General features: G+C 40.0%; 1 protein-coding gene across 10 annotated transcripts in view; it reads left to right on the forward strand.

Annotated features, from left to right (window-relative positions):
• The window catches only part of SGMS1 (sphingomyelin synthase 1), a 255,191-nt gene that overhangs the window by 169,705 nt on the left and 70,622 nt on the right, over positions 1 to 14,864 (forward strand). The window contains exon 1 of one of the 10 annotated variants that reach the window (XM_081075245.1): positions 693 to 891. The exons of the other annotated variants lie outside the window; for them this stretch is intronic. The gene's annotated coding sequence lies outside the window, so the exon portion shown is untranslated. Of the gene's footprint in view, positions 1 to 692; positions 892 to 14,864 lie in introns of those variants that run through there. 10 annotated transcript variants of the gene reach the window in all.

Consider the following 14,864-nt stretch of genomic DNA (forward strand, 5'->3'; position numbering starts at 1 on the left):
GATGGAGAACTAAAAGGGACAGACTTAGCATGAGGTGCCTACTGTATGTCAAACAGCGGGCCAAAGGTCTGGGGTGTATTACTACATACCGTCTGTCCAGCATAAAAACAATGTCAGTGAGCATTCTCTCGCCCTCAGTGCAGATACTTACGCTGCCCTAGGTCATGCAGTGTCAGAGGTCAGATCCAAATCTGCTCCGCTGCCGGATCCTATCCTCATCACAGCCAGGACTGCTGCCTGTCTCTAGGACTTTTACTAAGGAATAGAAATGATCTTGTACATCCAGTGTTCAAGTAGCGATCATAACAAGATTAATCCTCATTTTATAAGAGTTTTTCAAAGGCCATCTACCATTTTCTTGAAGTTGTTAAAGGCTGAAGTTGGGGAAAAAAAAAAAAGACTGTAAAAGGCTCCTGAGCCTGATGTAAATCAAGGAAAGTTGGCGTTAACCGACAGTGACCACGCTTACAGTGACCACGCTGATTGGCTCGCGTTGGACGGGCTGACTCATTCATTTCTTTTTTGCTGAGATAGAGGCCCACGCCCTGCATTCCAAAGACGTCTGCTGCCTCGCTCCACCGCACCCGCGGCCTCCTGGCTGGGGCCTCTGGGGTTGGACCCCGCGTCTCAGCTGACAGCTCTCCCCGCCCCGCCCCCCGAGGACCCGCCCGCCCGGCGCAGGGCCCGGGAGCACGGCGGGCGGCGGGGAGGGACGGCCCCGGCCGGCAGAGGGCAGGGAGCGCCCCGGAGCAGGGCCGGTCGGCGGGCCGCTCCCCGCCTCCGCCTCTCCTGCTGCCGGGCAGGCAGCGCGCTCCCTGGGCGCGCGGGAGCCGCGCGCAAACTTAGTGCCCGGGAACTTTCCCGGGACTTTGCCTCCAGCGCATAGAGACCGTAAGTGTTATTCCCTCGGGGATGCTGTGGTTCATTAAAATGACGTCTGGGGCAGGCGTTGTGGCACCGACAGACGGTGGGACCTCGTTAAAAGCAGGGGGAAACAGCCTTCCTTGCTTTGCCGAAAACTTCCGCGAACCCAGTGGTTGCCTGCCCTCTGCGAGTGCGACGCAAAGGGAATCTTAGTTTGTCCTGGATCTCGCTTTGGTGATCAAGTGGGCAATAGCTATTTACACTGAGAGCGCTCAATGCCGTTGCGGAAACAGTGGGTCGTGACATAGGGAGGCCGCACAACTAATGCTCCAAATGGTGAGGGGTGCCTTTGGGAGCCGAGGCTCAGGCGGTGATTTCGGTTTGGGGTTATGAGGCTGTCCTAATAGAGGTTTTTGAGGAAGTGGAATTGTATTTACAGTTTGTTACTAAGGTTTGGGGAAATACTCACTTTCTCAAAGTCCAGTCCCTGTACAAAATAAAACGAAAGGTCCTTTAGCCAACTCCTCTGGCCGGTTGGGAGCTAGCTGGTGGGCGACATCTGTACTCCGTGCCGGAAGGAAGCACGTGTCCCCAGGTTTTGGAATGAACATGTTTATTCCACAGCTATGCTTTCTATTGATTGTGGCCACGTAATTGGCTCTTGTGGAATTTGTGGAAATAAATACACTGAGAAAAATGTATAGCACTCGCTTTTTTATTTTTATTTTTCTATTTGTGTTCCCTGTCTGTACTTGTTACTTAAGTTGTAGCATAGTGGGAATCGGGAGACCTGGGGTCTAGTCCTATTCCACACTTAAGCCTATTGAGTTACCACTTTTAAATTTATGTAGAAATAAAGTCTGAGCTTCTTTAAAAAAAATCTTTTTTATATAAGAAATTAGCAGTACATAGAGATTTGTATGGTGCAAGTAAATTTCTTAGAAGAGGATGGGGAGGTAGGCGACAGGAGAAGCAGAATCTCATGATTATCGCAGTTTTAATAAAGACACAGTACAAGAGGAACCATCAGAAACACTGTCCTGGAAAGGCAGGCTGAAGATATCCCGGTATCATAAAGGATGACAAGAACATTGTAAACTGACTTAAGAAATTCCAAATGAGTTAAGAACTTACGAATGGAATTATACTTCCTTCATTTCTGAAGCTGTAGACTCTAATGCACTGATAGGCTCTGTAACATAAAGAGTAAAGTTCTTTGCAACTGACATTTTTAGGTCTGTGAAGGAAACTTCTTTAGAAAGAAATCACTTCTAAATGGAGTAATTAAAATTTGTTAGATTGTAGCCTGGAAAAAATTGTTAGGATTTTTAATTAGTTATACGTTGAGCTAGTTTCCAAGCTTGTAGGCTAATTGTTAAGTTCAGTTGCATTGAATTTAACGATTAAGTGCCTCTTTGTGAGAGGTAACAACTTGGGATCCCTTTTTTTTTTGAGAAACAGCCTTAAGTCCACTGGGGTAGTTGGAAAGCCCCCTCCGGTGGTAAGAATGGGAACATAGTTTATTAACTCTTTAAGATGTCTAAAATTTAAAGGGATAATTAAATTTGGATTTGGATTTGTTTTACTCTAATAACTGTAACAGAGTCGAACATTTAAGAGCCTCCTTTTATCAGGCACTGAGATGCTTTGCACCTAATATCTCATTTAATTTTTACGATTTTGCTGAGAGGTAGAGGTATTATTATCTCTGCTTTGTAGTTCGGAAAACAGCCTCAGCAAGGTTACATAATCTCCAGATTTCACAGCTAGTGAATTTAGTTTACACTGGAAGTTAGCATTTAAGCTTTGTAATTTTTCCCATGTGGCTTCAATTCCTCCTAACAAAATAGTGTTGATGTTCCTGTGTGAAATAATCCAGAGGAAGCTCTTGGTTCAAAGCAGATTTGTAAGTGATTTTAAAAGCTCCTCCTTGCCCAGTGCCAAAATACCAAAGTTCAAGGAATAATGAATGCATTTACTCTGGAAGCTTGTGGTTTTCAAATATTAACTAAGCGAGCCCCATTCTTGATGAGCCTGTCAACACATGTGACTGCCTCATAGTTGCTGATTTGGGGTGACTTTCTCCTCCTTTTGTTTCCCTGAATCTTTTTAGTTCTGGACGTGCACGTTCTTCCTGTTCCTCGCAGTTGGGTCTGTGGACTTCAGTAGCTGAGTTCTCTGTGTGTAAATGCACACCTGCATAATTTCATATGCTATGTGAAATGTTGTATAATTGCTGTTAGCACTTGGGTTAGTGTCGAACCTGCTTGTTCAGAAGGTGAGGTCACGAAAGGCACACTCTGTGAGTGCTAAAAGCTTTTCTTGTTAGATGGAAGTGGGAAAGTCTCAGTGTGTCTCACCAGGGGCAGCCAATTCTGAGAGACTCCATCTGCTGGATCATCTGTTGGGATGTCATAATAGAAGAGAACAAGCCACCTTCTTCGAAGACCATGGACTACAGCATCTATTCCAGCACTGGGTATTGCTCACACCCCCACCTCAGCGTTCTCACTATTTGACACAGAACACCCACCTACCTTAACAAGCGAAGCAGGGCTGCTTTGGCCTCCTCCTCAAACCTCCCTGAGCCCTAGCTGCTTTAAGTGCCTTGAGTTCTTGAGGATGTTGAAAGAACATGCCAGTGTGATGATAAAACCACTTGGGGGTAATCTTGTGAAAATCATGGAGAGGAGGAAGTGTGCCAGACAACTTGACTTTTAAAACTAGAAAGATAGTAAATTCCTGAAGCTTTAGATTCAGACCTTATGTTTGTGTCCAATAGAATTGGAAATCACATTTTTGAAAGGATAGATGGGGATCACTTAGAAAATGCGATGATGATCAATATCTAGTATCACTCATCTCCAATTGACTTCATCTTTTTTTTTTTTTTTTATAGTTACTGGACAACTGTATCAACACTGCCGTAGCTATGACATGTCCACTTCAGGAAAACATTTAACAAAGTGCTTAACGTTTTTTCCTCAAGATGGTCAAATGTGGGTTAGACAGCAAAATAGATAAGTGGGTTTGCATCTTGTCATGTGCCAAGAGGGATGATCAGTAGGGTGATGTCAGACTTGAGCAAGTTGCTGTGTTGAGGGCACTTGATACTCTGGGGAAAAAACTTCACACATTCGTAGAGATAATTTAGAACCAAGGAGGTGATAATCTCACAGTTCTTTGAAGCACCATCAAGAGTGGTTAAGAACAGGGATGTCGGAGCCTGACCTGGGACAAGTTACTTGAGTCTCTTCATCCATAAAATGCAGGTAATAATACCTGCCTCATAGGCTGTTGACGATGTTGATGGATTAATAATAAGATAACCCAAGTGAAGTGCTTAAAAACGGAGCAGGACGGTCAACTGTATGTGTTAGATGTCAGTCTTTTGCTTTTCCTTCCTGCTTTTACTACCTAAGGCAGTGTCGTGTACATGTCTCTGTGTTTGTCTTTAAATGTGTGTCCAGAATGGGCTAATCAGGTGTAGGCAGTCGAGAGTGGTCGAAAACACTGGGGGTGCACACTACGTATATACCTGAGTGTAAAAGCTGAAGGACAGTACTTATAAAGTGAAATAGAGGTGGTCGCCTTCTGAATTCTGTACATTTCACCCCCTCTCACAAGGGCTTTCTCTTAAGGACCTGTACTGTGTGTAAGAGAGAACTCCACTAAACTAGGATTTAGAAGAGTTCTTTCCTGGTATCAGCACAATTCTTAACCAGTTATAGCATCTTGGGCAGTTAGTTTAGCTCAGTGGTTCTCCACAGGGTGTGATTTCACCCCTCGGGACATTTGGCAATGTCCAGACACATTTTTGATTGGCACAGCTGGGGTAGGGAGGTGTGCTACTGACATTTAGGGGGCAGAGACTAGGGAAGCTGCTGAACCTCCTGTAGTGCATGTGACAGTCCCCCCACCCCACCCGAACAAAGAATCACCCTGCTCAAATATCAGTAGTGCTGAGGTTGAGAATCTCAATGCATGTGTTTCTATTTGTGAAAATTGAATACTGATCTTTGCTTTAGCAATATCATAAAGTAGCTTTAACAGTATATTTATGACAGGGCCTTTGAGAGTTAATATATTCTGAAGTCTGCAGATGTACACAGCATATACATTTCATCAGCAGCAGCACAGTAAAATATCATTTGCTCCATTCCCTGGAGGAATATATTACAGTGATTTGAGAGTCAGATAAGCCTGTGCTTGAATCTCAGCCCTACGGATTTCACTTGCTGTGTGATTTGGAGAGAGTTTCTTTATCCATGAAAACCTAATCCCTGTCTCATAGTTTGGAGGAACACATAAGTGCTATGTATGTAAATCTTCTAGCATGGTCTTTGGGCATGGTAGCAAGCCATTGTGTTTTAAATTAACTTTCTGTTTTTTGGTAATGAGGTTGAGATTTGGAAAGAGGATGAATAAAGAAATTAGATTTTGAATTTTCACAAGATGAAAAACAGAAAGGCTTCTTGTCTTCAGAATTTAGGAGAGGTGAATGTCTTTGGAAGTGTTACTTTGGCCTTGTAGGGAAGAACCATAATATGCCCCAGGCTGAGAAGCACTTACTGGAGAGGGGTGAGTTGCATGGAAAACAAGAGCCATCTACTTTACATTAGTGTAGAACTAGCCAAGTATAACTCTGTGTTTGTGACTTCTTCCACTGTAAAAACTTGTAAAGTTTGTTCTTAAGCAGTGTACTTTGCTCTACTTTTTGCATCCTACGCTTGATATTACTGTTTCTTAATATATTTTCCATTGCCTTAGGATGTAAGTAACACACCCAGCCAGTGTATGTGCAAATGTGTGAACTTTGCAGTCTTAGTGATTTCCTGTACCCTCTCAGGCTCCCCCCCAAAAGATGAAGCAAAGTTTTCATGTAATCATTCTTCCTGTCATTTCCATGCATGTATCAGCTGTGTAACTAGGAGTCCGGACACCATCCCTGAGGCCCACTGTTTTCCTACACTATAGTAGCCTATATTGCAGCGTGTAGCATAGCCATCAGTTCAGTTGAAAGTTAATGTATTTAACTTAAGAGTGTGATATTTTTGTGATAGGGCCTGGGTAGAAAGATCCCTGCGTGTGCACAGCCCACCACTGTCTACTCTTTGAAGGCAGAACATTTTCAGCTCTGTTCATCTTCTAAGAAGGTAGCAGCAGTAAGAGACCTGGCAATGAAAAGTTCCCTGGCTTAGAAAGAGACCCCTAGGCAGGTTAGAGAATTGAAGTTAGTGATTTTTTTTTTAAAGAGAGATTTACTCTTGACTTTCTTTCTCAAGGTCCGTACTGCATTTGAATTGTTTAAATCACACATAAACACGTGACTTGAGTCCTCAAATGCAACAGATATCAGTACCTCCTCCCCCCAGCCTCTCTCTGGGCTTCTGGAAACCTTTCCTCTTGGAGCAGTGAGGAGAATTCATGGCTGGCTCACTCCACTACAATGGTATAATGAAAATGAATTGGGGACCAAAACACACTTCTGAAAAACTTATAACATAGACTAAGCCCTGTTAGTGCTTGGAGGCCATCATTAACCTAACCTTCAAGCTTACTTAACTCTCCTGATTGTACAGAAATAGAAGGTGATATTCCAGACTCTCTCGGTCTCAGGCTGCCCCTGAGTTGCTGGGTAGGCAATATTGACAAAAACTCAGTGATTCTAACGAGAATCCTGAACTGGTTCACAAAATTGCATAACTCTGTAGGGTCAGAAGGCAAGAGTTTGGTATTTAAGCTGAAGTCATGTTAATAATAAACTAAAAGAAATAATCGACAAATTACAAGTTTAGATGGTGCCAGTGACCACAATCCTTGAAACCTGATAGATGATTTCTCCGCTTTTGGTGTATCTTCATCACTCTGATTTTTCAGATGTGGATGAGACTAGAAAATTCCATGAACTTCTGAAAGTGTCTTTGAAAGTGTTTGAGAGCTGATAATGTATTTGCAAGGATCCTGGACATCAGCTTAGTAAAATTCTATAGTATTTTGGACCAAAATCCCAAGTTCTAGACTTGTGCTGAATCAACAGATCTAAATATAGATTTCTTTGCGTTTTGAAACACATCTCACCAAAAGGCCCAAACATATTTTAGACATTGAAGGAACAAAGAGATTTAAAATGTTAGAGTGGAACAATGTACCTAACAATATACCTGATTATCCATGTCATAGGTCTATGAGCTTGTATTTTGTAAAGAGTTTAAGCTTGGTATTTAATGAATTCTTTAATATAGTTTTTTAAATAAAGTTTGTGGGTATAGTTTCCTTTTTTTTTGTTAAGAGGTCCCTTTCCATTCCCTGAAATTCCTAAAGCCTTCATTTCCCTGTGGAATTATTTGGCACCTACCATAAGTGTGGTATGTATGTACCATAAGTGAGGGTCAACAGGTAGATCCCTTCCCCTTTCCGACTTGGGAAAAAAGATCAGACTCCAAAAGAAACTGTGAAACACATGGGTAAATGAATGGATCACAGCAAAGAGAGACAAAATAAGGAAAGAAATTGAATGGGCTCTAGGGCAGAATTATAACTTGGTTAAAGGTGCTAACATGTTAGTCTGAAAGGGAATTTGTTTGCAGAGGAATTTAGAAAGTGGAGCATGGAAGACCAAGTGTGAGTGGTCCACCTGGCCTGTATACCAGAGATGGTGTAGCCTGAGCAGGTCTCTGCCTGGATCTTAGCCCTGGGGGTGAGGTGGGGATGGGAGGGCTGTCAGTAGGCTTTGAAATCAAACTGTTAGGTTCCAGACCTGACTCAGAGAATGGCTTTGCTTTAGTCACTTAGGCACTGCATACCAGCGAGCCCACCGAACCTCACAATGCAGTGTGAGGCCACCCAGGACGCCTCTCTACAGCCTTCTGATTATAATTTGGGCACCTTGTGGAATTATGCTTGGGGGAAACACATGATCAGCAGATGCCAGCATCAATCTCCATGATGGTTTCTATTTCTCACAACAAGGTGTCACATGGGCGTTTTTACTTTCGTTAGCACAAACCCTCCTGATCATCGTATTTGTGAGTTTCTAAGATGAAAGGCCAGCCTTGGACTCTGCGAACCCACCAAAGTGGTCATACTACACTGCAAGGACCGGCTGGCTTCCCCAGTGTTGTCTTTGCTGTTTCACTTGCAGTTTAAGCGTGTGGTGACCATAATACTAGCATCGTTTTTTGTATTGAAAAAATGTTGAGAAGAGAAATATCACCAAGTACATAATCACGCTGGAAATGTGGTGTTCTGTTCTGTGAGTGACTCCTATAAATATGAGTAAAGTAAACTAGAATGCATTATTATAGTTCCAATTATAAGGTGAACTAATTCCTACTTTGCTAGTTAGCATATCCTATACTTCTCATTTAAATTGCATACATTACCAAACTACTACACAAGTTCTCAATCAAATCAGGTCATAGCCAAAGCGTCAGAGTAGAATTTTTCAGTGTGGATTTGTATTTCTTAGATTCTTGTAGATCCGTGAAATAATACTTGTCTTTGGTTCTCACCATAGCATGTACTAGTCTTTTGTCCTTTGGGTTCAGAAGCTGCGGTGCTTTTAAACTGTATTCATATAAAGCTGTTCTTTTAACATTCTTCTTTTTCCACTGATACACTGAAACGGTGTCCTGCTTTATCTACTGTGGATAGTGATTTTTGTAATGCTGAGCAATTGTTTGATAAATATCAGTCTAGTGATCCGAGAGAGTCACCTTCTTAAATCCTTAGCATTTACTTCCCGGAGCAAAATTCCCAGGAGAATCAGGTGCCTGATGTCATTTACTTTGATTACATCCATGTAAAGGTCAGAGATGTGAAAGTAAATGCCTCTAACCAGAACTTGGATTAAAGGGAATGTCTTTTATAGATAAAAGTCAGACTGGGGGGAATCCTCCTGGAAGGAGAGTGAAGAGTGGACTCGGACAGTGCAGTGGGGTGTAAGCAGGGGATTATTTCCACTGGGCTGAAGAATAGGGAAAACGAAGCAAGAATTCTAATGTATGTCTTTCCTGCCCTAACTGGGTCTATTCCTTTCCTCAACCATCAACATTTCCTCCACAGCTCTTCATTCTCAATTTGCTGTATTCAAAGGACTTTTATTCTCTGAAAATGTATTAGCCAAGTTACCTGAGTAAATTGTGTGTCTGTGTGAAAAGGGGTCAGATAGGCTAGGGGTTGTTATAGTGTTAAACTGTGAATAGAGTGAATAAAAGGGCTAAGATTTCTATGCTTCTCTCTACACCCACCCGTCCTCGCCAAAGCAGACAACACCAGTAGCAGAAGTCCTTCTCCACAAAGGGAAATGACCATTGTTAGACTTGCTGTCCAGTGCCATAGCCACTAGCCACATGCAGATATTTAAATTAAATAAAAACTAAGTTAAATTAAAATATCATAAAATTATAGCTTCCATTTCTTAGTCTCACTAACCACATTTTCAGGTGTTCAATAGCCATATGTACCTCGTAGTTACCACGCTGGACGAAATAGATACGGAACATTTCTGTCATCTCATTTGGAGAAGATGATTCAGCCTTGAAGAAAATATATGTTGCCATTGAAAAGTTTTCCAGGAATTCTTATATAAACCAAAACATTTCTAGGGTTTAATGTTGGTTCCTTGAGGCCTAATGAAGGTATATTATTGGAAATTCGAGTTCAGATTCCTCAAATGTAAAGTTCAGATTCTAGCAGAGCACGGTGATTGTGAGAGCAGCTGAAGTGAAGCATTAGCAGCCATTATATTCTAACTGAATAGTCAGGGCCTAAGTAGTAAAAACCATAGGGGACGGTGTGGCAGGGAGCCCAACAAGGCACCTTGCTAAACCTAGATCAGCCACAGCAGGAAGTCATCCCAGCCTCCGCCTGGAGCTACAAATGGAAGAGCCGGTTATTGGAGGTGGGGGCAGATAGGAGCCTTAGCCATAATCCGGAGGTCTGAGATTGACAGCTGGAGAGGAAGGTGAGAAATGCTCCTGGAAGCTTCTGCCTTCTGCTGCCACCCTCCTCCTGCCAGTGCCTCCCAGCAGGTTGACTCCCTGTGATAATGCAGAGCAGAGTTAGGGCCAATAGGCCCAGGACTAACATAGCTGGTATCTGTTCAGCTGAACACCCCTTATGAATAAAGTGAACTCCTAATGCCGTCCCCTCTTTAGGGGTGCAGAATCAAGCACTTCTTAATACATCAATTAGCATTTTGTATTAAAAATACTTCTCTCCTGTGGCCCACTGTATGGCAGAGAAATGGTTGTGGTGTCAGGTCCATGGAACTTGCTAAAAATCCACCTTCTGGCATTTGCTGGAAATCCATCCTTCGTGGTGCTCAGGAAAGCTGTTGAAGGGAGGTGTCTAACTGGAGGCATTCCACTGTGAAATTGTTACAAGGCAGGTGCTGAAGAATTTGCACACCCTGCAGGAGCCTCCTGAGGGAGCACAGCAGAACCAGGAACCACAACTAGCATCCTCTGCTGACAAAACTTAACATCATACTAGATAGCAAGTGAAAAAAAAAAAAAGAAATATGTATATATATATGGGGCCTGGATCCATTTTTGCAGATCAGGTAGTAAAGGATGAATTTGTAGCTGAGAGGCAGTAAATTGATAACTGACACAGGGAGGAAAAAAATCCCACCCTTCTTCACAGATCCTTTGTTTGTCTTTCATCAACCAGTCAGTTGCACATGATGTGTATATACAGAGGGTACACACATTTTAACAAAGGAAAAAACTGTATTAAAATTATAATACTCAATATATTACCAATAACAAAAGATGAATACAAGTCATGTGCATAAATTTTTTTGGTACTCCCGGTATTTAGGTAATTTTGATTTTTTTTCCCTTAATGGTACGTCATCATGTCCCTCAGACTTTTAACACTATGGTTTGATTACCTGTTAGCCATAGAGTGACTCATCCCCAAGGGACTATTGAGGATTAAGTTTCTTGATTTTTCTTTTTGTGTTTGCCTCTTAAACCTTGGATAAATATGGATAATTGGGAATTGGAATCACATTTATGAAACGACATCCAGCTGGATGACAGTCCAAGCTTTTTGTTTAATGCCTGTGAAGATATTTGATACAACCTAGAATTGTAATTGCATTGTTGAAGTAATTCAATTGGGATTTTTATCTATTAAGTTTTATAAATATTTGCCAAATGATTTCATAATGCATTGTAGAGTTATGGTTTTATTTGTTTTGGGTGGCTTTTTATTTCGTTTACTAGTGCATTTCTTTGCTACTTCCTTATGAATTTGGAAGAATAGTTCTTCCAGAATTGCATTTTAAACATTTTCCATCCAGGTTGTTTTCTACAATCCACAGCTTTGAACTGCAAAGATTTCTTTGTGGTGTCTTGCTCCCTAGCACCACACAGTGCATAATTTATCCTTTTGTTTAAAACATTAAAAAAGAAGAAATACTTGACCTTGAACTCAAGTTGATAACTTGATCTATCTGCATTGCCTTCTTTTTCTCTACTTCATTTCTTATTTTGTTGTGTTTTTCTCTCCCAGAACTGTCCTAAAAAGTCTTTAACTTATTAAATATATTTCAATTAGATTTTGGTGAAAAACAGTGTAAAGAGAGAGAAGATAATTGCCCGTAATCTTACATTTAAGTCACCCATGATGACATCGAAAGTGCATGTATGTGGTTAACGTACAAATGGTGTCGAAAGGTACAGAAAGAGAAGTAAAAGCCTCTCCTCAAATGTAACTGTAATTACATTTCTTATAGTTTCTTCCAGAAAAAAAAATGTTTTTGGCACATATCTCCATCTGTCTGGCTCTCTGCTTTTTATATTGTTTAATAAAGGGATTAAATTTTCTGTAGCCCTTTTTTTTTTTTTTTTTGGTGTTGTTATTTTTGGTGTCCTATTATATTTTTAGAGATCTTTTCCATCAGCATACATAAATCTTCTTATTCACTTTAATGTATATAAGATTTCATTATATAGATGTATAATAACTTATTTCACCTTTGCCTTATTTCTGGATATTTTAGTAATTGCCAGATACTTACTTGGGAGGAGGAGTTGTGTTGAGCTATTAGAGTTGTTGCCGTCTGCCTTTCTGTAAATACTTTCGTATAAACATCTTGCTGATATATTTGTAGGTTAAATTCCTAATCTGGGGCTTGCTAGGTTAGAGAGTAAAAGCATTTTAAACTTTGATAAACATTATCCAGTTGTACTCTACGAAGGTTATGCAAATTGATTTCTTTTAAACCAGGGTTGTATCTTTCCCACCAATACTGTAAATCACCAAGCCGTAACATTTTTGCCCATCTGATAAGTTAAAAATGTGGTCTCTGTTTTCACTTGCTTATCTTTAGTTACAGGTTTAGGATCCTGTAGGTCTCTTGGCCACTTGAATTTCTTTCTGTAAATGGTGGGCTCCCAGTGCTTTTTTATTTATTTATTTATTTATTTATTTATTTATTTATTTTTGTGTTTTTTTTTTTCCCAGTGCTTTGCTTTGCACTTTCTTCTTCCACTTCCTCCTCCCCATCTTTCTTTTTCTTCCTTTTCTTCCCCCAGGGTTCTTGTCTGTATCATATTGACTTATATGAGTTCATTTTAAATTGGGGAAATTAGTCCTATTTCATTATGTACAAATATTTTCTCCCAAGTTATATCCAGCCTTTTGATGTTCATTAAAAACATAGTTTTCAGTTTGGTGTAAGGGGTTTAAAACATGTTCTTTAAAAAAGAAATGAAAGAAGGATGGGCGTTGAGAAAAGTTGGCTATACTTTCCGCTGTTTTTAAGGTTGAGTAGTTGTAGATAGGGATAAAAGTTTATTCGCACTGATCCTGGAATGTCTCATAGCTCTGTAGACCCCATACCATCTATTTACACCAAGACTACTCTGAAGGAATAATAGACCTTGGTGTCCTCCCCTTATGTATTTGTCTAGGCCTTGTATCGGGCCTCTTAAGAGCAGGTGAGTTTCTGAACAGCCATGTCTGTAAACATCAGAGTTTAGCCACTGGTGAGATCATCCCAGGTAGCCAGTCAAGGAGAATATGCTCATTTCTGTATCCCCAGCGCCTAGTTCTGTATCCAAAATGAAATACAGTGTGTTGAATGAATGGATGGAGACAAGAAAGAGCAGGAAGTACTGGAGGTTGAATGAGCCGGAACAGAGACTTGGTTGAAAAGATTCACTTTGGAATACTTTAGTCCACTGGACATATGCATGCCTGCCAAATACACCCCTGGAGTCCAGAACACTTCCTCTCTTCATAACCCCTGTTCAGTGAGCTTCTAAACAGCTGGGTGAGTTCTAAGATAATAGTACATAGCTCATGATAAATTTTATAGAATATTAAATGGGGAAACAGTGCACTGGTGCCAAGTGGTTGAACCTCTTCTTTCTTTGTGTTCACATAATTACCTCTCTAGACTGGCTAATGAGAGATAATCATGTCCTCTTGTGAGTGGAATGTTATTAAAACTATGTAAAATTTATTTTCAAATAGTAAGTAGGTCAAGAATGGATTTCTCTCCAAATTTCTTTAAACTAAACTTCTTTGAATATTTAAAGTGATTTTGGTTAACGAAAATTGAGTATATAAAAACAGCTTGTTACATACTGTGTAAACTATCACTTAATCTAAATCCAAGAAAAATAGTTGGCTAGTTCTTTATTTAATATCTCTAGAAAAGATTTTAAGGATTTCCTAACAATTCAAATAATGTGTATTTATATACATATCCAGTCCTACATATCGAAAGCCTTTTAATGGTATCCTATAAAGGGCTATATGGTTTAACATACACTGTTGCTCCCTGAAAATATCAATAAATCTTCATTTCAAGTAGGATCATGGCCTCTTTTTGATGTCATTTGACCTCAGATGAGATGTCTAATGGCTCTGTTTATTCTCTTCATGGTTTTATGAAGGGAGCTGATTTATTTAATTTGAATTTACTGAAATAAAAACCTACACTAGGAAAAATTAGATTTATTTTTGAGAAAGCTAATGCTAAGTTTTGACTTCTGTTACTATTCAGTGGCATTCAATGCAAAAATAATTAGACACCAGAACAATAGAGAACCAGTCTTTGTTGTTTCAAATGATCTGCGCTTATTAAGCATCTGTTTCATGCAGACTGATGAAATAATTGATGACTGATGTCATTAATTTGTCTTTTGACCACACCAATTTATTATAGTTTGGTCATGACAGTTTTCTAAATAGTATATCAAAATGAAAGATAAATTGAGATGTTTAAAAATGTCTAGATCTCTCAAAGGAAAGCTCACAAATGATTTTAGCTCAATAGCTTTGTACCACTTTGGACCACCTTGCTTCTTTAGCTTTAGCTTATAAATCAAGTTGACTAAATAGGGCTGACAAAAATTCATTTGTGAATTTGTCTTTGACGTTTTATGCAGGAGGATAAATGAATTAGGCAATGGAATATACTTTGAAAAATGAGTTTCTGAAAGCAGGAGTTTCTGTGATTTGTTCTACTCAATAAAGTCGGTTCTATGGGTGAGACCTTGGTGCCTTGTTGAAAACCAGTCGGCCTTCGAGAAACAAAAAAAATGAAAAGTAAAATGTTGATACCAACTGTGACCATTCTGAAAAATATATACTTCAAGAAAATTTCAGGAGCTTTTTGTGGGATTTTTTGGTTAGGTAGTCTAAACTTTTGGTGGTGTATAGGCCTTTTGCAGGAAATGCTTTGCAGTTTGAAATAAAAGTATGAACCACTTAAACATGAAACTAGCAGGATTTACAGTACTTGGAAAGCAATCACTTTGGAAATTGATGACTCTGTAGTTGATTCTCAGTGCTGCCACTTATGGAGGTACCTGAGTAAGGAATATACTTTCTTTGAGCCCCAATTTTCTTAATTTGTAAAGTGGAGATTAAAATACCTACCTCAAAGAGTTTTGAGAGATGTAGATGAATTTGGTACATTGTAATCAACAAATCATAAGTGTCCCGCCTTTACGAAAAAGTTTCTAATATTG

Source organism: Rhinolophus hipposideros, assembly GCF_964194185.1.
Source record: "Rhinolophus hipposideros genome assembly, chromosome: 15".
NCBI lineage: Eukaryota > Metazoa > Chordata > Mammalia > Chiroptera > Rhinolophidae > Rhinolophus > Rhinolophus hipposideros.